This window comes from Rhinoderma darwinii, chromosome 5 (genome assembly GCF_050947455.1).
Source record: "Rhinoderma darwinii isolate aRhiDar2 chromosome 5, aRhiDar2.hap1, whole genome shotgun sequence".
Classification (NCBI taxonomy): Eukaryota; Metazoa; Chordata; class Amphibia; order Anura; family Rhinodermatidae; genus Rhinoderma; species Rhinoderma darwinii.
The window spans coordinates 305,114,552-305,139,443 of record NC_134691.1 but is presented as its reverse complement, the minus strand read 5'-3'; positions in this window follow the sequence as shown (position 1 = coordinate 305,139,443).

Here is a 24,892-nt window from a genome sequence, read left to right as displayed (position 1 = left end):
TATGCCTCGTTTTACATCTGAAAATACGGCTACAATACGTCGGCAAACATCTGCCCATTCATTTGAATGGGTTTGCCGACGTACTGTGCCGACAACCTGTCAAACGACGACGCGTAAATTGCCTGCCTCGGCAAAGAAGTGCAGGACACTTCTTTGCAACGTAATTTGAGCCGTTCTTCATTGAAGTCAATGAAGAGCAGCTCAAGATTACGGGCCTCAAAGACGCCTCGCATAATGCGAGGAGGAGCTTTTACATCTGAAACTACGCAGCTGTTTTCTCCTGAAAACAGTCTGTCTTTTCAGACGTAAAAGACAGTTCTCGTGTGCACATACCCTTACACCCTCCCTAGTGTTGTTTGGGTTCTGCACCAAAAGCAGGTCTATGAGATAATGGCCAAGTCAAAGTCACTGTTGAAGAATACTCATATGACATCTCAGCTATAGTTTTGTCTAAAAGAATGTGGGAAGATCTAGCGGAAACCCTTTGGGTATAAAAAAACAAACATGAATATTCCCCTCACTTATTCAGCCACTAAGCATTGTAGACTGCACTGCAGCCCACTTTAGGCTTGCAGCACATAAGAGGGCATTGCTCCAGCCTTGTATTGGCAGGTGCGATGGCATCAATGCGCGCGCCTTCCTGCACTGTCCCGCAAACTGCTCAGGCTTCAGGCTGGAAGAGGCCTGCACCCTGCACTACTGTGTGTGATGTGTGTGATGTAGGAATGGAATTAGATGAGCATTTGTGTATATACATATATAAAAAAAATTGGTGCAAAATGATATGCACCCTACTCGTGCGCACTTTGGAGAACACATGGGAGAACTATTAATGTTGAAGGCACTATGGGGGATCTCTGCTTTGGTACAATTAATTTGGGAGCTTTATGTGGGCATTATGCTTTGCACAGTTACTTTTACAATCTCCTACTGTTGGGGACACTCTGCTTGGCACTCTGGGGGAACAACGATTGGCACAATTATTTTGGGGAATACTATGTGGGCACAGAGTTGCATTCAGAAATCTTACTTGGGGGGTCTCTGAGCTGCCTGCTGCTGCCCCCCCTCCTCCACTGCCCGGTAGATTGCCAGTCCCTCTTTGTCCAACTCTGCAGCCAGTGATGATAACATAATTCTATCCTTCTTCCCCTTCTCTTCTTATCTGGTAAGATGTAGAGGCTGAGAAGGAGAGACACACTGGTACAAAACCCTGAAGCCAGCCGTACTCGCTCTTGTCAAACTCTCTCTTTCTCTTTACTGAAGTCTACACTGGAGTGCTCTTCTCCTCTTCTGGCTCTGCTGACTGGCTGCCCCTCGTGCTGCTCCCAGGAATAAAATCTAGCGGGGAGGGGGAAGAAAAACACAAACAATGGTACCACACACACACTATAAGCCACATAAGTAGGCAGTAGAGGCATCAATGCCCCAGAATGAATTCAGACCCCAAACAGACCCTTAAATCATACCTCCAGTTATAAAAGAAAAACCATTAAAGCACAAGAATTTGCAATATAATAGTTTTTCTAAATAATTGTGTTAGGTGTAGTGATGTTAAACGGCAGCACAGAGAGGCCGTGGTCCGTGCTGCAGGCTGCTCACTAGACTGAAGGAGAAAGAGCATCTTGCTCTGACTGCTAAGCTACTGTCCTCAGTGTGGGGTGGGAGCCAGCTCTGGCTCCTGTGCTGGAGGCGGTAACTTAGAAGATTGTGTAGTATACGGTATGGACCGCTGCCTGTCCGTGCTGCAGTTTAACATCATTATACCTTAACGTAATTATTTTAAAAAACTATTTTATTGTAAACTCTTGTTTTATAACCATATTTTTCTTTTATAACTGGAGATACACTTTAAATCAGATAATAAATCAGACATCAGACCTGACCACAAAATTAATTCAGACCCAGACCAGACCCCTTAAATAAAATCAGACCCCAGACCAAACCCAGACCAGAGCAAAAAAACAAGAAGTTCGGACCCCAGACCAGATTGCGGCATTTACCAACCGCTCCTGGGTCTTTTCTTCTCTGTGTACTGACCCACACTGCGACCTCCAAAAGATGCAAAATGGGAACATTAACCGCTCCTCTAGATTGCCATGCAAATTTGTGCTAATTCCTAATTCCTTAGAAGATTACAAAGTTGACGACAGCATCTTCTTAAAGCAAATATTTATTCGTGCCAAACCTGTGCACACAAGAATAGGCGACTTTTCTGCCCCATATATCTTGGCCTTTCTCCAGCCTCATTTGACTTAGATGATACAAAACAAATCCAATAAATAACGGTCTATGTATAAAAAAAACAACTATATTTTATAGGTGTCCGGGGGTTCCAGAACTGTCAGACTACCCTGTTTGTGGGTCCACTGTGTGGGCACTTACTATTAAGGAATGCTTCTAGGCACTATGGGGGCACTCTCATTGGTACAATTATTCTGTGGGCACTCTGTGGACACTATTACTGATTAAGGGCAATTTATGCTGGGCACAATTTTTGGGTGGCACTATTACACTGGTGGCACTATCTACTTGGTAGGTTTATTGTTGGGGCTATAATAATGTCGAACACTATCTGCTTAGCAACATTATTGTTGTGGCACTAAATACTGGAAGGGGCACTTTATGTAAACAATTATTTTTTGGGGCGCTATTTGTGGCAGTAATTCTTGTTGGGGGTACTGTCTGTAAATTATTTTGGAGGGGGCACTATGTGTGTGGCACTAATAATTTTGGGGCACTATGTGTATGGCAATATAATTTCTGGTCAGCACAGCAGGTACAGTATTAGGGGTAGCAGCAGAATGACACTGCTACGGCATGGGGATAGGGAGTTTTTATTGAGAAGATGGGGAGGATGTATTGTTTGAAGATTTTGCATTTTTCAATGAGTTAAACGGCCTAGACTCCAGGCTGATACATTTTATTTATACAGTGCAACAATTTTTAATTGTTATCAGGTCATGAGATCCACCGTGCAGCAGCATTGTTGTTTGGACCTGTTGAACATCCCTTCCAGTCTGTGGTTCAACCCTGGGGGCCTACTTACAGCTGATGTACTCTGTGGGCCAGCGCAATGGGGCAATAGCCCCATTAAGGCTTCATATAATCAGACGTTGGAATCTGTGTTCTGGTAGATTTTTTTTTTTTAATAAGGATTTCAAATGTTATTATGAGATAATATGCAAATATAACCTCTGTCTTTCTGACAGACAATCATGTTCAGTGGTAGATTTAATTATTTAACCCTTAATATTAACTTTCATATGTTTAGCAGTACAGTGGCAGTACATGAGGTGTCATGTACACAGAAAGCTGTTCTTGTCTACGTGTCTGTTTCCGGACTATATCATTATAAATTGAGACTTTTAAATCTTTGTAAGTGTGGATGCCCTTTGACAGCTTTTTTTTTTTTTTTTTTTTTTTTTTTTTGCCAATTTAGAAAAGCAATGGGAACAAGGCTTTAAATCACAGAAAGAATGCATTTATGATTATGGCTTGCTTGAGTCTGTTTTTACCTCTTGTTCAGCTAAAATGCTGTGATAATCCCTTTAGAATTCCCCTTGGCTTAAACCTTAGAGATCTCTGAAAGGCTGTCTCTTAATGTCTCAAGTGTACTTCAACATTCAGCCATAAGCTGTATTCATCCTGTAAAATCCACTTTGTACAATGGAGATGGGTGAAAATTTGATAAAATTACATTTAATCTCCCAAGGTAATTCAGAAGATCCAAGTTTTAAACAATGTAACTAGAACTCTATTAGCTTCTCAATGAGGATATTAAGGAAACTGTTCCAGTGATGCTGCCTCTCGGTTAAAGTATGTAATCTCCTTTCATGGATTCTGGTTTTTTTTAACCACAGGTTTAGATGTAGTGTGTTAGTGATATAATAGTAAGTCATCTATTATAAATTCATGTATTTCGTCTTTAAACTTGACATTTTAATGACTTTCTATTGATGTAACTGTTTGACATTTCTATTGTATGTATTACAATATTATTATTATAATTATTATTATTATTATTATTTTAATCGTTATTAATAATACTAAATATTATTCTTAAAATAACCACCAAAAAACAACAGAAATACTCTTTATGACAAAAGAGAAGAAAATATTCATACACAAACTCCCTTATTGATTGAACCTCCTTTGCTTCAGAATATATGAGACAATCACCTCATAATCCTATTCTATTACTGTTAATTTACTAGCTTGTCATTTATAATTATTCTACCCTTGCTATAAAATAAATAAACTCCCCATGCATTGACTGGATTTGGTGGTCTGCTCATGCACGGCAGCCCATCTGCACAGACAAAACTGCAGTGCGGAGAGCTAGAGCAGCAGAATAAACCTCTTAAAGAGGCTCTGTCACCAGATTATAAATGCCCTATCTCCTACATTATCTGATCGGCGCTGTAATGTAGAGAACAGCAGTGGTTTTTATTTTGAAAAACTATCATTTTTGAGCAAGTTATGAGCTAGTTTAGATTTATGCTAATGAGTTTCTCAATGGACAACTGGGCGTGTTTTTACTTTTTACCAACTGGGTGTTGTACAGAGGAGTGTATGAGGCTGACCAATCAGTGACCAATCAGCGTCATACACTTCTCATTGCTCCAGCCCAGCATGACCTTCAGCACAGTGTGATTGTGCAGTGAAAGAAGTAAACACGCCCAGTTGCTAAAAACACAATACACGCCCAGTTGGAAATAAGGGAAAACACGCCCAGTTGTCCATTAGAAAGGCTCATTTGCATAAATATAAAATTGCTCATAACTTAGCCAAAAATGATCGTTTTTAAAAATAAAAAAAAATGTTACTGTTATCTACATTGCAGCGCCGATCACATGCAATAGGAGATAGGGATTTGATAATCTGGTGACAGAGCCTCTTTAAATAAGTTGCACATTTCAGACTGCTTCAGACTCGCTATAGACACTTTAACTAAGCCGCCGTTACTAATCGTAGCTGTTCTACAATGGGGTGGAACTTAAAAGCCAGGGCAGCGAGGTGGTTCATTGGTTAGCAGTGTTGTCTTGCAGCGCTGGGGTCCTGGATACAAATCGAACCAAGGACAACATCTGCATGGAGTTTGTATGTTCTCCCCGTGTTTGTGTGGGTTTCCTCCCTCAATCCAAAAATATACAGATCAGGGCTTTAGATTGTGAACCACACTGGGGATAGCAGCTTAGGACAACTTCTGCACAGCGCTGCATGTGGTGCAATATAATCAAGAGAAATAAATAAGCCAAACAGCCCACCCTAAAGAAAAGAGATGTGTGGAAGACCACCTATCATACAAGATTGTCAACAGATCACATTGGTGTGCACCACCCAATAAAGTCGTATGATTGAGGAAGGGGAAGGGGGAAAGAAAGTGCGTGATCTGTAATTAAGAGTTAACTTTTATTGGTATACATTAAATGAACAATTAAGCTAAAAGTCCAATGGTGCACCAAGGTATGTGTGAGTGACCCCCAAACTCACATACCTGTGGGCCATGTGTAGTATAATATGGTGTATGGATAAATCGTAGATTGTGTTGCTATCAACAGTGCTTCGGTGAGGAAAACACTATTGTGCTACCATGCTTGAGGTCTAAGACTGCAGCTATGCAAATGTAAGGGCAATGGTAGCCGATAGCACTACCATGCGGCTGTGCTGTAGCACAGTGTAAACGAGACCTTACTATATACGTCCACAGGTAAAGATCTGGGTGAACCAAAACCTGAGCGTGTGGCGCAGTGATAGCTGCAGAGCTGTCAATTGTATAGCATGGTGATCGCCATGCTGAATGACATAGGGCTTAGAGAAGGTAGAATAAATTTTATTGTGAATCAAAAGCAGTATGTACAGATGTAAGACAGTAAGTGGGTCGTGTTGTGTATCACATCTGTAGGAACAGCCGGGGTTGCCTAACTGTGGCCGCGCTCAGCATCAGCTGAGAGGCGGTATCGCAACACTCTGCCGAAGTGTGACTCAACTGTCAGTGGAGTCAGATTTGGCAAGTGTGATGATTCTCAGAGCGGAGCGATGTCTCCAGTGCTGGGAGATCAAAGAGCCCCGCAGGATGAGCTATCCTGCAAGGCAGCAGCCCCGGTCCAGTGAGTGCACCAATGACAGGACCGCTCGGTGAATTCACCGGCGGTCAAAAGGAGCGTAGCGGCTGGTGGGAGTTCACACCCAGCCCCTCAAGAATGACAGCGGGGTGTGCTGCGCTGACAGTACGTTGGTGCTGTGAGCCCAACGATAAGACCGCACGGTGGATTCACCGGCGGTCAAAAGGAGCGTAGCGGCTGGTAGGAGCTGACACCCAGCTGCTCGGGAATAACAGCAGGGCGTGCTGCGCTGATAGCACGCTCGTGCTGTAAGTTGAACAGCCGACTGCTGTCAGAAATGCAGTGGAAGCAATTGATAGCAAATGAGCCTGGATATGGCAACTTGGCCTTAAGTGCACCAGTGGACATTAAAATATAAGAGCACCCGACGCGCGTTTCGCCAGCATTCTGGCTTCTTCTAGGGGTGGGGGACCGCCATTGAACTGCCCTATAAATAGGGCAGAAAATGATTGACATCCAAGCCAGCCAATCAAAAGTCAGGAAGAGAATGTGTAAAGGATCTGCCAGGCACTATGTCTGGGTATACTCCCAGGATTAATCAGTCGACACCTGAGGCCAGACCTCTGAGACTGACACCTGCTCCCACCAATCAGGGTGGCAGGCTCAGGAGTGGGAGAGCCTATCGCGGCCTGGTCAGTCAGAGTTAGCTCCGCCCCCTGTCCATTTATACCTGCCGTTTTCTCTTCCTCCTTGCTTGTTATTCTCTTGGATTCCTGGCCCCACTGCTGCCTTGCTCCAGCCTGCTTCTGCCGTGCTTCTGCCTTGCTTCAGTTCCGTTTATCCTGCGTTGCTCTGCCCCTGGCTTGCTTCTGCTCCGTGCTCCCGTTTGTATACTCCACTACTTCCTGATCCTGACTGGCTCTTTCCCGCTCCGTTTCCTCGCGGCGTTCCGTGGGCTACTGTATTCCCTTGCGTGTTCCCTGTTTGTACCCCCTTGCACTTAGACAGCGTAGGGACCGCCGCCCAGTTGTACCCCGTCGCCTAGGGCGGGTCGTTGCAAGTAGGCAGGGACAGGGCGGTGGGTAGATTAGGGCTCACTTGTTCCCTTCACCTCCTTCCGGCATTACATAATAACAAGCCCTTACCTAGTCTACCATTTCTTCTACGCTGACGCTATAATGGACCCCCTTGAGACCCTAACCCAGCAGATGCAGGGCCTCTCCCTACAGGTCCAGGCCCTGGCTCAGAGGGTCAATCAGTCTGACGCTGCCTTTGTAGTACCCCTCACCTCACCTTTAGAACCCAACCTCCAGTTACCTGACCGGTTCTCAGGGGACCGTAAGACTTTTCTCTCCTTCCGGGAGAGTTGCAGACTTTATTTCCGCCTAAGACCTCACTCCTCAGGTTCCGAGAACCAGCGGGTGGGTATCATTATATCCCGACTCCAGGAAGGGCCCCAAGAGTGGGCCTTCTCCTTGGCTCCTGACGCCCCTGAACTTTCCTCCGTTGATCGGTTTTTCTCTGCCCTCGGTCTCATTTACGACGAGACTGACAGGACTGCCTTAGCCGAGAGTCAGCTGGTGACCTTACGTCAGGGTAGGAGACCTGTTGAGGAATACTGTGCTGATTTTAGAAAGTGGTGCGTAGCTTCCCGGTGGAACGACCCGGCCCTAAAGTGCCAGTTTAGGTTAGGATTATCTGACGCCCTGAAGGATCTGCTGGTTAGCTACCCCTCTTCTGACTCCCTAGACCAGATTATGGCCCTAGCAGTACGACTTGACCGACGTCTCAGGGAACGTCAGCTTGAACGTTTCAATGTTTTCCCCTCTGACTGCCCTGCGATTCCCCCCGAGGTCCCGTCTCCTCGCTCTTCCACGGAGGACTCGGAGGTACCTATGCAACTCGGGGCCTCCATGTCCCCTCGACAACGTAGAGAGTTTCGCAGGAAGAATGGTCTCTGCTTCTATTGTGGGGACGACAAGCATCTACTGAACACCTGTCCCAGGCGCAAGAATAAGCAGCCGGAAAACTTCCGCGCCTAAGTGATCATCGGGGAGGTCACTTGGGCGCACAGGTATTTCCCGTTAATACTAAACGCAATAAGATTTTGCTTCCCTTTCAGGTCTCGTTTGCTGGCCGGTCTGCCACTGGCAGTGCCTTCGTGGATTCTGGCTCATCTGCTAATATCATGTCTGTGGAATTTGCTATGTCTCTAAAGATGCCTTTTATTGATTTACCTTATCCTATCCCTGTAGTAGGTATCGACTCCACTCCTCTTGCTAATGGTTATTTTACTCAGCATACTCCTGTTTTTGAACTCCGTGTTGGCTCCATGCATTTGGAGCAGTGCTCTGTACTGGTGATGCAGGGATTATCGTCCGATCTGGTATTAGGTCTTCCCTGGTTGCAGCTGCATAATCCCACGTTTGATTGGAATACTGGGGATCTCACCAAATGGGGTAGTGAATGCCTGATGTCATGTCTTTCGGTTAACTCTATTTCTCCCCGGGAGGAGGTAAACACGCTTCCTGAGTTTGTTCAGGACTTCGCTGATGTGTTTTCTAAGGAGGCCTCCGAGGTGTTGCCCCCTCATAGAGATTACGATTGCGCCATCGATTTGGTGCCTGATGCCAAGCTTCCTAAGGGGAGGATATTTAATCTTTCATGTCCTGAACGTAAAGCTATGAGGGAGTATATCCAAGAATGCCTGGCCAAGGGTTTCATTCGCCCCTCGACTTCTCCTGTAGGTGCTGGCTTCTTCTTCGTGGGGAAGAAGGATGGTGGTCTTAGGCCGTGCATTGATTATCGGAACTTGAATAAGGTCACAGTAAGGAACCAGTATCCCCTGCCTTTGATTCCGGATCTTTTTAATCAGGTTCAGGGGGCCCAATGGTTCTCTAAGTTCGATCTACGGGGGGCATATAACCTTATCCGCATCAAAGAGGGGGATGAGTGGAAAACTGCGTTCAACACGCCCGAAGGTCATTTCGAATACCTAGTCATGCCCTTTGGGTTGTGTAATGCCCCTGCCGTCTTCCAGAATTTTATTAATGAAATCCTGAGAGATTACCTGGGTAATTTTCTTGTTGTGTACCTTGATGACATACTGGTGTTTTCCAAGGACTGGTCCTCGCACGTGGAGCATGTCAGGAAGGTCCTCCAGGTCCTTCGGGAAAATAATCTGTTTGCGAAGACCGAAAAATGTGTGTTTGGGGTACAGGAAATACCATTTTTAGGTCAAATCCTCACTCCTCATGAATTCCGCATGGACCCTGCCAAGGTTCAGGCTGTGGCGGAATGGGTCCAACCTGCCTCCCTGAAGGCGCTACAGTGTTTTTTGGGATTCGCTAACTATTACAGGAGATTTATTGCCAACTTCTCGGTCGTCGCTAAGCCTCTTACGGACCTCACTCGCAAGGGTGCTGATGTCCTTCATTGGCCCCCTGAGGCCGTCCAGGCTTTTGAGACCCTCAAGAAGTGCTTTATCTCGGCCCCCGTGCTGGTTCAGCCCAACCAAAGGGAGCCATTTATTGTGGAGGTTGACGCGTCTGAGGTGGGAGTGGGGGCCGTCTTGTCCCAGGGTACCAGCTCCCTCACCCATCTCCGCCCCTGTGCTTACTTCTCTAGGAAGTTTTCGTCCACGGAGTGTAACTATGATATTGGCAACCGCGAACTTTTAGCCATTAAATGGGCTTTTGAAGAGTGGCGTCACTTCTTGGAGGGGGCCAGACACCAGGTAACGGTCCTTACTGACCACAAGAATCTGGTTTTCCTAGAATCTGCCCGGAGGCTTAATCCTAGACAAGCTCGTTGGGCACTATTCTTTACCAGATTTAATTTCTTGGTTACCTATAGGGCTGGGTCCAAAAATATTAAGGCTGATGCACTGTCACGTAGTTTCATGGCTAATCCTCCTTCTGAGAAGGATCCTGCTTGTATTTTACCCCCTGGTATAATTGTTTCTGCCACTGATTCTGACTTAGCCTCTGACATCGCGGCTGATCAAGGTTCAGCTCCCGGGAACCTCCCTGGGGACAAACTGTTTGTCCCCCTGCAATACCGGCTAAGGGTGCTCAGGGAAAACCATGACTCCGCTCTATCTGGTCATCCTGGCATCTTGGGTACCAAACTCCTCATTACCAGAAACTATTGGTGGCCTGGGTTGCCTAAAGACGTTAGGGCTTACCTCGCCGCTTGTGAGGTCTGTGCTAGGTCCAAGACCCCTAGGTCCCGACCTGCGGGCTTACTACGTTCCTTGCCCATTCCCCAGAGACCTTGGACCCATATCTCCATGGATTTTATCACCGATTTGCCTCCATCTCAGGGCAAGTCGGTGGTGTGGGTGGTAGTAGACCGCTTCAGCAAGATGTGCCACTTTGTGCCCCTTAAGAAACTACCTAACGCCAAGACGTTAGCTTCTTTGTTTGTGAAACACATTTTGCGTCTCCATGGGGCCCCAGTCAATATCGTTTCGGACAGAGGGGTACAATTTGTTTCCTTATTTTGGAGAGCTTTTTGTAAAAAATTGGAGATTGATCTGTCCTTCTCCTCCGCCTTCCATCCCGAAACTAATGGCCAAACGGAAAGGACTAACCAATCCCTGGAACAATATTTAAGGTGTTTCATTTCTGACTGTCAATTTGATTGGGTCTCATTCCTTCCCCTCGCCGAATTTTCCCTGAATAACCGGGTCAGTAACTCGTCAGGGGTCTCCCCGTTTTTCTGTAATTTCGGGTTTAATCCTAGGTTCTCCTCCGTTTCCCCTGGTGGTTCCAATAATCCCGAGGTAGAGGACGTTCATCGGGAACTGTGCACAGTCTGGGCCCAGGTTCAGAAGAACCTAGAGGCGTCCCAGAGCGTACAAAAGATTCAGGCTGATTGTAGACGTTCTGCTAACCCCCGGTTTGTCGTCGGGGATCTTGTGTGGTTGTCGTCGAGGAACTTGCGCCTTAAGGTCCCGTCCAGGAAGTTTGCTCCCCGATTTATTGGACCTTATAAGGTCATTGAAGTCCTCAACCCTGTATCCTTCCGTCTGGAGCTGCCCCCATCCTTTCGTATACACGACGTCTTCCATGCCTCCCTCCTGAAACGCTGCTCCCCGTCCTGGTCCCCCTCGAGGAAACCTCCTGTTCCCGTTCTCACCCCTGAGGGGGTGGAATTCGAGGTGGCCAAGATTGTGGACAGTAGGATGATCCAGGGCTCCCTCCAGTACCTGGTCCATTGGAGAGGATACGGGCCGGAGGAGAGGACTTGGGTTCCTGCTCGAGATGTTCACGCTGGGGTATTGATCAGGAGGTTCCACCTTCTCTTCCCCACTAAACCGGGTCCTCTTAGTAAGGGTCCGGTGGCCCCTCATAAAGGGGGGAGTACTGTAAAGGATCTGCCAGGCACTATGTCTGGGTATACTCCCAGGATTAATCAGTCGACACCTGAGGCCAGACCTCTGAGACTGACACCTGCTCCCACCAATCAGGGTGGCAGGCTCAGGAGTGGGAGAGCCTATCGCGGCCTGGTCAGTCAGAGTTAGCTCCGCCCCCTGTCCATTTATACCTGCCGTTTTCTCTTCCTCCTTGCTTGTTATTCTCTTGGATTCCTGGCCCCACTGCTGCCTTGCTCCAGCCTGCTTCTGCCGTGCTTCTGCCTTGCTTCAGTTCCGTTTATCCTGCGTTGCTCTGCCCCTGGCTTGCTTCTGCTCCGTGCTCCCGTTTGTATACTCCACTACTTCCTGATCCTGACTGGCTCTTTCCCGCTCCGTTTCCTCGCGGCGTTCCGTGGGCTACTGTATTCCCTTGCGTGTTCCCTGTTTGTACCCCCTTGCACTTAGACAGCGTAGGGACCGCCGCCCAGTTGTACCCCGTCGCCTAGGGCGGGTCGTTGCAAGTAGGCAGGGACAGGGCGGTGGGTAGATTAGGGCTCACTTGTTCCCTTCACCTCCTTCCGCCATTACAGAATGCAGGTCAAATTGAATGAATGAACAATTGAATAAAGAGCAAAAAGTTATAACAGCTCATATCAGGTTAGACACTTGAAAAAATGTATCAAGTGTCAAAATGAAGATCAAATGGATCTTAAATGGGCCAGAACAATTACAAAAGAAGAAATATAAAGTGAATAAATAAATGAATTGATGTATATAAGAATTTTTGAATTTTATTGTGAGAATAACCCACCCAGTATGTACCACAAAAGTATGTATTATGATATCTAAATTATTAAATTTAAACCTAAATTAAAAATTGTTATATGATTATTATATTTCAAAAACTTCTTTTTACAAAATTTTTTCAGAAATCTTTCAAAAACCCTTCAAAAATTATTTTATACATTTTATACATTTTAATTTATCAGAGGGTCCCACGCACATATGGAACATGGTCAATTATCAGAGAAAACAACCGAACCCGAAGTTCTCATTCAGTCCAAATGGATTAACTGTATTAAAATTAAAGATCCATTCGCTTTCTTTTTTGAGCAGTGCCAGATCTAAATCTCCCCTTCTAATGCCCAACCGTATTTGGCATATAGCCCAGCCTTTGAGAGTGGTCCAATTCAAATTATGTTTAATTTTAAAGTGTCTGGCTATTGGGGTAGGGCAGAATGGTTTATTTCTCGACTGACAATCAGTAAGATTCTTATCATAATTGATGATAGAGTTGATGTGTTCCCTGATACGGATGCGTAATTCTCTCACTGTTTTGCCAATGTATTTGAGGCCACAAGGGCATTCAAGACAATAGATCACACCTGGTGTATCACACCTGATGTGGTCCCTGATGCTATGCCGGGTTCCATGTGCATCTATAAAGTGTCTTTTATGTACCAAGACTCTACAAGCCCTGCACATGTTGCAAGGGTAAAATCCAGGGTTCGGGATGGTCTTGGTACTGTTAGATCTTGAGAAATGGCTCCGTACTAACATGTTCGAAATTGTCTTGCCCTTTCTATATCCCAGAGACACTCTATTTCCCAAAAGGTTCTTCAATGTGGGGTCACTGAGCAAAATATTCCAATGGCGGTTAAGGGCGTTATTCATTTCATCCCAATTCTGATGGAAATCTGTGATGAAACGTGGTTGTTCATGTCCCACATCTACCTTTACCTTTGGGACCAACAGCGTTTGACGCTCAGTTCTCAATGCCCAATTGTATGCCCTTTTGATACTTTTTTTAGAATAATTTCTCACTGACAGTCTATTTTTCAATTCAGCAGCCCTTGTTTTAAAAAGCTGAAAGGTTGAACAGTTCCGTCTAAGACGCAAAAATTCCCCTTTAGGGATCCCTTTGATAGTACTATTAGAATGAGCACTTGTGGCGTCCAGAAGGCTGTTAGTGGCCGTCTCCTTACGAAAGAGGTCTGTCTCAATGATTCCATCTTCGTTCACAAAGATCCTCACATCCAGAAAAGGGATTGAGTGTTGGTCGTAATTAGTAGTCAATTTTAAATTGAAATTGTTGGTGTTAAGAATTTTTACGAAGTTTTCCAGATCACTGGCGGGACCGTTCCAGATGAACATGATATCATCAATGTAACGCCGCCACACATTGATGTTAGCTGTAAATTGATCCATTGAGGGACAGAAGACAAATGTTTCTTCCCACCAGCCAAGGTAGAGATTTGCAAAAGTTGGTGCTACTGCTGCTCCCATCGCCGTTCCGCGCACTTGTAAATAGAACCGTCCATCAAAAACAAAATAATTGTGTTTGAGGATGAACCTCAGTGCACGTAAGACGAAAGTCCTGCGTATCGGACTGTAGTCATCCTTCCTTAATAAGAAGAATTCCACTGCGCTGCAACCTGTGTCATGGTCAATACTGGTGTACAAAGATTCCACGTCACAGGTAGCCAGCCAGTCAGTCACCTCCAAGGTGCTACCATCCAGATCCTTGAGGATCTGCATAGTGTCCCTGGCAAAATGTGCAGGGCTTGTAGAGTCTTGGTACATAAAAGACACTTTATAGATGCACATGGAACCCGGCATAGCATCAGGGACCACATCAGGTGTGATACACCAGGTGTGATCTATTGTCTTGAATGCCCTTGTGGCCTCAAATACATTGGCAAAACAGTGAGAGAATTACGCATCCGTATCAGGGAACACATCAACTCTATCATCAATTATGATAAGAATCTTACTGATTGTCAGTCGAGAAATAAACCATTCTGCCCTACCCCAATAGCCAGACACTTTAAAATTAAACATAATTTGAATTGGACCACTCTCAAAGGCTGGGCTATATGCCAAATACGGTTGGGCATTAGAAGGGGAGATTTAGATCTGGCACTGCTCAAAAAAGAAAGCGAATGGATCTTTAATTTTAATACAGTTAATCCATTTGGACTGAATGAGAACTTCGGGTTCGGTTGTTTTCTCTGATAATTGACCATGTTCCATATGTGCGTGGGACCCTCTGATAAATTAAAATGTATAAAATGTATAAAATAATTTTTGAAGGGTTTTTGAAAGATTTCTGAAAAATTTTTGTAAAAAGAAGTTTTTGAAATATAATAATCATATAACAATTTTTAATTTAGGTTTAAATTTAATAATTTAGATATCATAATACATACTTTTGTGGTACATACTGGGTGGGTTATTCTCACAATAAAATTCAAAAATTCTTATATACATCAATTCATTTATTTATTCACTTTATATTTCTTCTTTTGTAATTGTTCTGGCCCATTTAAGATCCATTTGATCTTCATTTTGACACTTGATACATTTTTTCAAGTGTCTAACCTGATATGAGCTGTTATAACTTTTTGCTCTTTATTCAATTGTTCATTCATTCAATTTGACCTGCATTCTCTTCCTGACTTTTGATTGGCTGGCTTGGATGTCAATCATTTTCTGCCCTATTTATAGGGCAGTTCAATGGCGGTCCCCACCCCTAGAAGAAGCCAGAATGCTGGCGAAACGCGCGTCGGGTGCTCTTATATTTTAATGTCCACTGGTGCACTTAAGGCCAAGTTGCCATATCCAGGCTCATTTGCTATCAATTGCTTCCACTGCATTTCTGACAGCAGTCGGCTGTTCAACTTACAGCACGAGCGTGCTATCAGCGCAGCACGCCCTGCTGTTATTCCCGAGCAGCTGGGTGTCAGCTCCTACCAGCCGCTACGCTCCTTTTGACCGCCGGTGAATCCACCGTGCGGTCTTATCGTTGGGCTCACAGCACCAACGTGCTGTCAGCGCAGCACACCCCGCTGTCATTCTTGAGGGGCTGGGTGTGAACTCCCACCAGCCGCTACGCTCCTTTTGACCGCCGGTGAATTCACCGAGCGGTCCTGTCATTGGTGCACTCACTGGACCGGGGCTGCTGCCTTGCAGGATAGCTCATCCTGCGGGGCTCTTTGATCTCCCAGCACTGGAGACATCGCTCCGCTCTGAGAATCATCACACTTGCCAAATCTGACTCCACTGACAGTTGAGTCACACTTCGGCAGAGTGTTGCGATACCGCCTCTCAGCTGATGCTGAGCGCGGCCACAGTTAGGCAACCCCGGCTGTTCCTACAGATGTGATACACAACACGACCCACTTACTGTCTTACATCTGTACATACTGCTTTTGATTCACAATAAAATTTATTCTACCTTCTCTAAGCCCTATGTCATTCAGCATGGCGATCACCATGCTATACAATTGACAGCTCTGCAGCTATCACTGCGCCACACGCTCAGGTTTTGGTTCACCCAGATCTTTACCTGTGGACGTATATAGTAAGGTCTCGTTTACACTGTGCTACAGCACAGCCGCATGGTAGTGCTATCGGCTACCATTGCCCTTACATTTGCATAGCTGCAGTCTTAGACCTCAAGCATGGTAGCACAATAGTGTTTTCCTCACCGAAGCACTGTTGATAGCAACACAATCTACGATTTATCCATACACCATATTATACTACACATGGCCCACAGGTATGTGAGTTTGGGGGTCACTCACACATACCTTGGTGCACCATTGGACTTTTAGCTTAATTGTTCATTTAATGTATACCAATAAAAGTTAACTCTTAATTACAGATCACACACTTTCTTTCCCCCTTCCCCTTCCTCAATCATACGACTTTATTGGGTGGTGCACACCAATGTGATCTGTTGACAATCTTGTATGATAGGTGGTCTTCCACACATCTCCTTACATAAATTGTGTCCTGCTTGGACACACTCTGACCATCAAGTCTACAAACATAATTTTCTATATAAATTTTTTATATCCTTTTGATCATGGCCAAAATTACGGACCAGTTAAAATATAGAATGCAGCGTCAGAAGGAAGACGTTACAAGTGTCTTTTCAGGTAATCAAGATTACAGCCAGGGGACATTACCGGCTGTAATGCATATAGATGATCTTCTCAAAAAGTTCAAAAACCTACAAATTAGGCAGGTCCAATCAACATGGACTAAATCAACGCTCGAACAATATCTGGAGCAAGGTCTAATATCCAGGGGTCTCCGCATCCCACTCTTTCCCTCATACGAATTGTCTAAACCAGGGTTAAAGGAGAGATGGGAATCAGCACTGTCAGAGTGCTCTAGAACACTCATGGGCATTCTGATTGAGGATGAAACACATATATTGAACACTGTAGAGAAGGACCTCGATGCCCTTACTCCCAATCTGGAGAGCCATGAAAGCTCTGTACAATTCACTGAAGCATTTAAAAGAACAATGGATCATATTGATCAGATAGAGACTAAGGTCAAGAATAGAAAGAGGAAGAAATACTCACGTGATAAGGCGGATTACTCCAGAGGTGAGATTTATGACTGGGGCAAAACAAAATCTCTAAGGCTTAACAAAACTCAATACAATAGGGTAAACAATATTGAACCCAGTGACCCGCATGACTTCTCGGACACCGGGACTGATGGCACGGATATCTCGGATTCTGATCTAGATCCACCACAGTCCCAGGGTAGATACCCCACAAGACACAAAAACCCGTCTAAGAAACCTGATGATCATACCGAGGTCCCTTTTTTACGGGACAGAGGGAGATGGGGTTTCAGGGGCTCCCAAGCAGGGAGAGGAGGTCATCGGAGAACCTACAAGAAATGAATATCAGCCCTGTTGATGCACGTGAGAATTGTCTCAGAGTCATCAACCTTTCCAAACATGTACTGACTAACTCACAAATCTCAGTCCTCAAAAAAGGCTTCAATTACTGTGTAACCACAAAATTAAATAAATTTACAGTCATTAAGGATCTCCATCTGTTTGGACGAAAACTTTATTATCAAAAACTCTACAATAAATCAATCACTCATATACATAATGATCCAACCAACACAGGGAATGTGGAATCGCTATCGTATGTAGAACAGAATACCCTTAGGGATTTGGAGGAATTACTTGCTGAAAATTCAGCAATAGTTGAAGGTAACGAAATGGGTTCTTCAACTCCTCATAAATTCAAGAAGAAACTCCAATCCAAAAATCGCGTCATGCCCCAACTTGACAGCTGCCCGGCGATTAAAGTTTTCATAGATTTAGTAACACATGATCTATTGTCATTGCCCACCACATGCCCATCTAACAATATCAGTCCAAACGAAGAAAGGGCCTTACAAGAAATGCAAAAATGGGAGGATGTGGTTTTTAAAAACTCAGATAAAGGGGGCAATGTGGTCATATGGTCTAAGGATCAGTATCTACATGAGGCGAAGAGACAACTGATGGACAAGGCATGCTATCGCCCATTATGGGGTGACCCCACCTCACAGTTTGTCAATGACTATAACGACATGATTTCAGAGGGTTTTGAAGGAGGTGCAATTACGGCCACTGAGAGGGATTTTCTCAAAGTACAAAACCCTAGGATTTCCACATTTTACCTCCTTCCTAAGATTCACAAGAATTCCACTAACCCCCCGGGGAGGCCCATTGTCTCTGGTGTGGGAAATTTGACCGAAAATTGTAATCACTGGTTGGACCATGAATTGCGTGAACTTGTCTACCAGTTGCCTTCCCACACCAGGGACACTATGCAGATCCTCAAGGATCTGGATGGTAGCACCTTGGAGGTGACTGACTGGCTGGCTACCTGTGACGTGGAATCTTTGTACACCAGTATTGACCATGACACAGGTTGCAGCGCAGTGGAATTCTTCTTATTAAGGAAGGATGACTACAGTCCGATACGCAGGACTTTCGTCTTACGTGCACTGAGGTTCATCCTCAAACACAATTATTTTGTTTTTGATGGACGGTTCTATTTACAAGTGCGCGGAACGGCGATGGGAGCAGCAGTAGCACCAACTTTTGCAAATCTCTACCTTGGCTGGTGGGAAGAAACATTTGTCTTCTGTCCCTCAATGGATCAATTTACAGCTAACATCAATGTGTGGCGGCGTTACATTGATGATATCATGTTCATCTGGAACGGTCCCGCCAGTGATCTGGAAAACTTCGTAAAAATTCTTAACACCAACAATTTCAATTTAAAATTGACTACTAATTACGACCAACACTCAATCCCTTTTCTGGACGTGAGGATCTTTGTGAACGAAGATGGAATCATTGAGACAGACCTCTTTCGTAAGGAGACGGCCACTAACAGCCTTCTGGACGCCACAAGTGCTCATTCTAATAGTACTATCAAAGGGATCCCTAAAGGGGAATTTTTGCGTCTTAGACGGAACTGTTCAACCTTTCAGCTTTTTAAAACAAGGGCTGCTGAATTGAAAAATAGACTGTCAGTGAGAAATTATTCTAAAAAAAGTATCAAAAGGGCATACAATTGGGCATTGAGAACTGAGCGTCAAACGCTGTTGGTCCCAAAGGTAAAGGTAGATGTGGGACATGAACAACCACGTTTCATCACAGATTTCCATCAGAATTGGGATGAAATGAATAACGCCCTTAACCGCCATTGGAATATTTTGCTCAGTGACCCCACATTGAAGAACCTTTTGGGAAATAGAGTGTCTCTGGGATATAGAAAGGGCAAGACAATTTCGAACATGTTAGTACGGAGCCATTTCTCAAGATCTAACAGTACCAAGACCATCCCGAACCCTGGATTTTACCCTTGCAAAATGTGCAGGGCTTGTAGAGTCTTGGTACATAAAAGACACTTTATAGATGCACATGGAACCCGGCATAGCATCAGGGACCACATCAGGTGTGATACACCAGGTGTGATCTATTGTCTTGAATGCCCTTGTGGCCTCAAATACATTGGCAAAACAGTGAGAGAATTACGCATCCGTATCAGGGAACACATCAACTCTATCATCAATTATGATAAGAATCTTACTGATTGTCAGTCGAGAAATAAACCATTCTGCCCTACCCCAATAGCCAGACACTTTAAAATTAAACATAATTTGAATTGGACCACTCTCAAAGGCTGGGCTATATGCCAAATACGGTTGGGCATTAGAAGGGGAGATTTAGATCTGGCACTGCTCAAAAAAGAAAGCGAATGGATCTTTAATTTTAATACAGTTAATCCATTTGGACTGAATGAGAACTTCGGGTTCGGTTGTTTTCTCTGATAATTGACCATGTTCCATATGTGCGTGGGACCCTCTGATAAATTAAAATGTATAAAATGTATAAAATAATTTTTGAAGGGTTTTTGAAAGATTTCTGAAAAAATTTTGTAAAAAGAAGTTTTTGAAATATAATAATCATATAACAATTTTTAATTTAGGTTTAAATTTAATAATTTAGATATCATAATACATACTTTTGTGGTACATACTGGGTGGGTTATTCTCACAATAAAATTCAAAAATTCTTATATACATCAATTCATTTATTTATTCACTTTATATTTCTTCTTTTGTAATTGTTCTGGCCCATTTAAGATCCATTTGATCTTCATTTTGACACTTGATACATTTTTTCAAGTGTCTAACCTGATATGAGCTGTTATAACTTTTTGCTCTTTATTCAATTGTTCATTCATTCAATTTGACCTGCATTCTCTTCCTGACTTTTGATTGGCTGGCTTGGATGTCAATCATTTTCTGCCCTATTTATAGGGCAGTTCAATGGCGGTCCCCCACCCCTAGAAGAAGCCAGAATGCTGGCGAAACGCGCGTCGGGTGCTCTTATATTTTAATGTCCACTGGTGCACTTAAGGCCAAGTTGCCATATCCAGGCTCATTTGCTATCAATTGCTTCCACTGCATTTCTGACAGCAGTCGGCTGTTCAACTTACAGCACGAGCGTGCTATCAGCGCAGCACGCCCTGCTGTTATTCCCGAGCAGCTGGGTGTCAGCTCCTACCAGCCGCTACGCTCCTTTTGACCGCCGGTGAATCCACCGTGCGGTCTTATCGTTGGGCTCACAGCACCAACGTGCTGTCAGCGCAGCACACCCCGCTGTCATTCTTGAGGGGCTGGGTGTGAACTCCCACCAGCCGCTACGCTCCTTTTGACCGCCGGTGAATTCACCGAGCGGTCCTGTCATTGGTGCACTCACTGGACCGGGGCTGCTGCCTTGCAGGATAGCTCATCCTGCGGGGCTCTTTGATCTCCCAGCACTGGAGACATCGCTCCGCTCTGAGAATCATCACACTTGCCAAATCTGACTCCACTGACAGTTGAGTCACACTTCGGCAGAGTGTTGCGATACCGCCTCTCAGCTGATGCTGAGCGCGGCCACAGTTAGGCAACCCCGGCTGTTCCTACAGATGTGATACACAACACGACCCACTTACTGTCTTACATCTGTACATACTGCTTTTGATTCACAATAAAATTTATTCTACCTTCTCTAAGCCCTATGTCATTCAGCATGGCGATCACCATGCTATACAATTGACAGCTCTGCAGCTATCACTGCGCCACACGCTCAGGTTTTGGTTCACCCAGATCTTTACCTGTGGACGTATATAGTAAGGTCTCGTTTACACTGTGCTACAGCACAGCCGCATGGTAGTGCTATCGGCTACCATTGCCCTTACATTTGCATAGCTGCAGTCTTAGACCTCAAGCATGGTAGCACAATAGTGTTTTCCTCACCGAAGCACTGTTGATAGCAACACAATCTACGATTTATCCATACACCATATTATACTACACATGGCCCACAGGTGTGTGAGTTTGGGGGTCACTCACACATACCTTGGTGCACCATTGGACTTTTAGCTTAATTGTTCATTTAATGTATACCAATAAAAGTTAACTCTTAATTACAGATCACACACTTTCTTTCCCCCTTCCCCTTCCTCAATCATACCACCCTAAAGAAAATACTGCAGGTAAGCAAACTTGGGTAAGCTCACAACTAAACATCAGCATCACATTGAACAGGTTTTTAGGTTTGTTGGGCAATATATACTATTATGAATAATTTTCCACAGTCTGACAAGTAACTTGGATCTTCTGGGCACAATGCATAATCAATTACAGTACACCCCCAACTATCATGTGCCATCTATAGTAGCCCTTAAACACAAAAATACAACTGCAACTGCACGGTGCACCCCTGACCACAGTGATTCTCATAACACACACAATGTTTTGTATGAGTATATTCAGCTAGAAATAAAGTAACACAACATACTGTATGTTTGCTTTAGGAAACAAATCTTAATAAAAGAACAGGAATATAGGTACATTGTTTCAAATAAATTTTTGTGCAAAAGATATATTCTGACTTCAGTTTCAGGGAAGCAATAGGTACTGAACTACAAAACTTGTTTACTTGCCTAGGAAATTCGTTAAATGCATGTGGGTTTGGATGTGGGGTTTCTCTGACAATTATATTAATTGAGAAGTTATTTAAATATATTATGAATCTTAAAGGCTATGTAAATCTTTGAACACTTTTTCTAAAAAAAAAATAAAACAATGTGTCATGGTATTTTAAAGAGCTTTGTAATTGTTTTTTATTTAAAAAAAAAAATGCTTTACTTTTTGAGATATAACTTCTAGGTATCCTGGATATCTAGAAGTTGTATTTTGCTCTCAAACCCAATTCCGTCAGGACAGTGGGACTGACGACTTCGGTGACAGTGGGTCCCGCATGTCTCTGACACGCAACATCCACCTGTTATCGATTACATTTGAGTTCATGAACTCAGATGTAATCGATAATTGCTGAATCTTGCGTGTCAGAGACATGCGGGACCCACTGTCACCGAAGTCGTCAGTCCCGCTGACCTGACGCAATTGGGTTTGAGCACAAGATACAGCTTCTATTTATCCAGGATACATAGAAGCTGTATCTCAAAAAGTAAAGCATTTTTTTAAATAAAAAACAATGACAATGCTGGTTAAAATACCAAGATACATTGTTTTATTTTTTTTTTTTAAAAGAAGGTTTACATAGCCTTTTACGAATCTATCTAAATAGTAATTTTCATGAAACGATCTAGGACTCTGGCTGGAATGTTTTGTAAGCATTTAGAAAATCTTAGTTAATAGAAGGGGTACCCCATTCAGGACCATCTTCTATTAGTGAGAGTGGCTACAAAGAGTCTTTTGTTTTGGAGAACCCATTGATTTGATACTGAAAGCCCTTTGATACAGCAGTGCCCTCACGACTATTATATAGTAACAACTCACTACTATTATATAGTGAACCCCCGAAAAAAAGCAGGGAGGGCAAAACCCAGGGTCAGGCTAGTGCACGGTGTGCCACGTTCTTATTGTTCAAAGCTGTTTTTTTATCAATTTGTAATGTAATGAGTATGGTAATAAAAGTTTTCTTTTATTGAAGAAATCTCACAGTGTCACACAATGTCGGGCTCTGTTCACTATATGCAGCTCTGGAATAGCACAAGTACAATCGGTGTGCATGAGAGGTACAAAACAGGCTGTAGATTTGAGCGTTGTGCAATAAACTAAGTTCCATGAGTGTTTTTACATCCATGTGTGCAAGACTGTGATTATTTTTGTGATATTGGAACATTGTCTGCAGTATCAATACATAAAAACTCAGGTGGAAGAAAGGAGGCTACCTCTGCATTGGATGTGATTTTGTGAAAACATTGAGCGGTGAAACTGTATATTGCTTTTATTTCTGACTTTTAATAGGACATTTGCAGACTTGCACTCTTTTCAAGTTCACCTACACCATTTATTGTATACATTAATCCTTGTGCGCTTATTTGTTAATCTATTACTGACAGGTCACTGTCTCTCTCACAGTAAGTATACTCATCCTCTGCTGCAGATATCATCCTGAAGATCTGATTGGTTTACTCAGAATACACCTGAATATAAAAGACATATTTAAAGATTAAAGTGAATCTCTAGCCGCGATATCCTGCCCAATCTGACATCGGACGTAGAGAGACACTACTGCACGCTGAGCGGTACAGTTCCTATGGCAACCATACATTGCGTTGAGAGTATTATGCTGGGGTTCTATTTTAACTAATTAATAAAGGCAACTGTACCGCCCAGCTTGTAGTATCATCTCTCCACTATGTCGGATTGGGTGGGAGATCGGAACTGGAGGTACACTTAGAAAAATACAATTGAAGGTTATAAAAGTTACATAAGTAGTGGTATAAAGAGGAATAAAGTGGGGTTGTCCATTCCTCAGAGGATGCCATGCTTGTGGGTATGAGCATGGGGACTTTATGGACACTTCCCCAGCCTCAACACATGGGTGATACTTTTGGCTTTATGATTTGCATTTCTGGCATAATTTTTTAGCAGACATGTCATTTTCTGTATTGGTATATATTACACACACCTTTGGTTGTGCTATATATGAAAAAATAAATAAATATATATATATATATATATATATATATATATATATATAGATAGATAGATAGATAGATAGATAGATAGATAGATAGATAGATATATTCCGAATTGTATATTTCTGAACTTTGTTGTGTACCTTCTGTGCCCTAGATTTATATGGGAGGTTATACCCCACGTAAGGGCCGGCGTCAGCACCCGGCAAACCCGGGGCAAGTGCCGGGGACCACTCCACTTGGGGGGCCCACTCGGCCGCTGGGTGCTGACGCTGCTATCGTTAAGGCATCACTGTCCATATATGGACAGTGATGTAAGAAGGAGAGGAGTGCCAGGCAGAGCGCTAGCGGCTCTGCTGCTCTGCTCTGGGACTCAGTCTCTGGGAAAGCCCCTGACATCGCTATCCATATATGGACTGTGAATATGGACAGCGATGCCAGGACCAGAACAGTGTCCTAGCCTGACCACACTGGTCCCGCCTCCAACTGAGCCTGCGTCTGCAGGAAGCAGATTCAGTTGCTTTGAATGCTGGAGCCTCACTCCAGCATTCACTGTGCCGTGAGCAGCTCGGCACAGGCAGGTGCGATGTAGTGACGTCACTACATCGCGCCTGTCTGTGATGAGTCACTCACAGGACAATGCAGAGGAGGAGAAGGATCCTCCACACGTCGTGGGAACGGTTGTAGGTATGTTGTTATTTTTGCATTAGGTACATATGGGGGCATTATACTGGGTATGGGAGGGAGTCCTATTGTAGCTGCTCAGGGGGCATTATACTGTATGGGACAGCTGTGGGGGGCATTATATTGTATGTGGCAGCTATGGAGGGCATTATACTGTATTGGGGCATTATGCTGTATGGAGTAGCTATGGGGGACATTATACTGTATGGTGCAGCTCTCGGGGCATTATACTGTATGGGGGACATTATACTGTATGGTGCAGCTATGGGGGCATTATACTGTATGGTGCAGCTATGGGCAGCACTATACGGTATGAGGCAGCTATGGGGGCATTATACGGTATGGTGCAGCTATGGGGGCATTATACTGTATGGTGCAGCTATGGGGGACATTATACTGTAGGGTGCAGCTATGCGGGGCATTATACTGTATGGTGCAGCTATGGCGGGCATTATACTGTACTT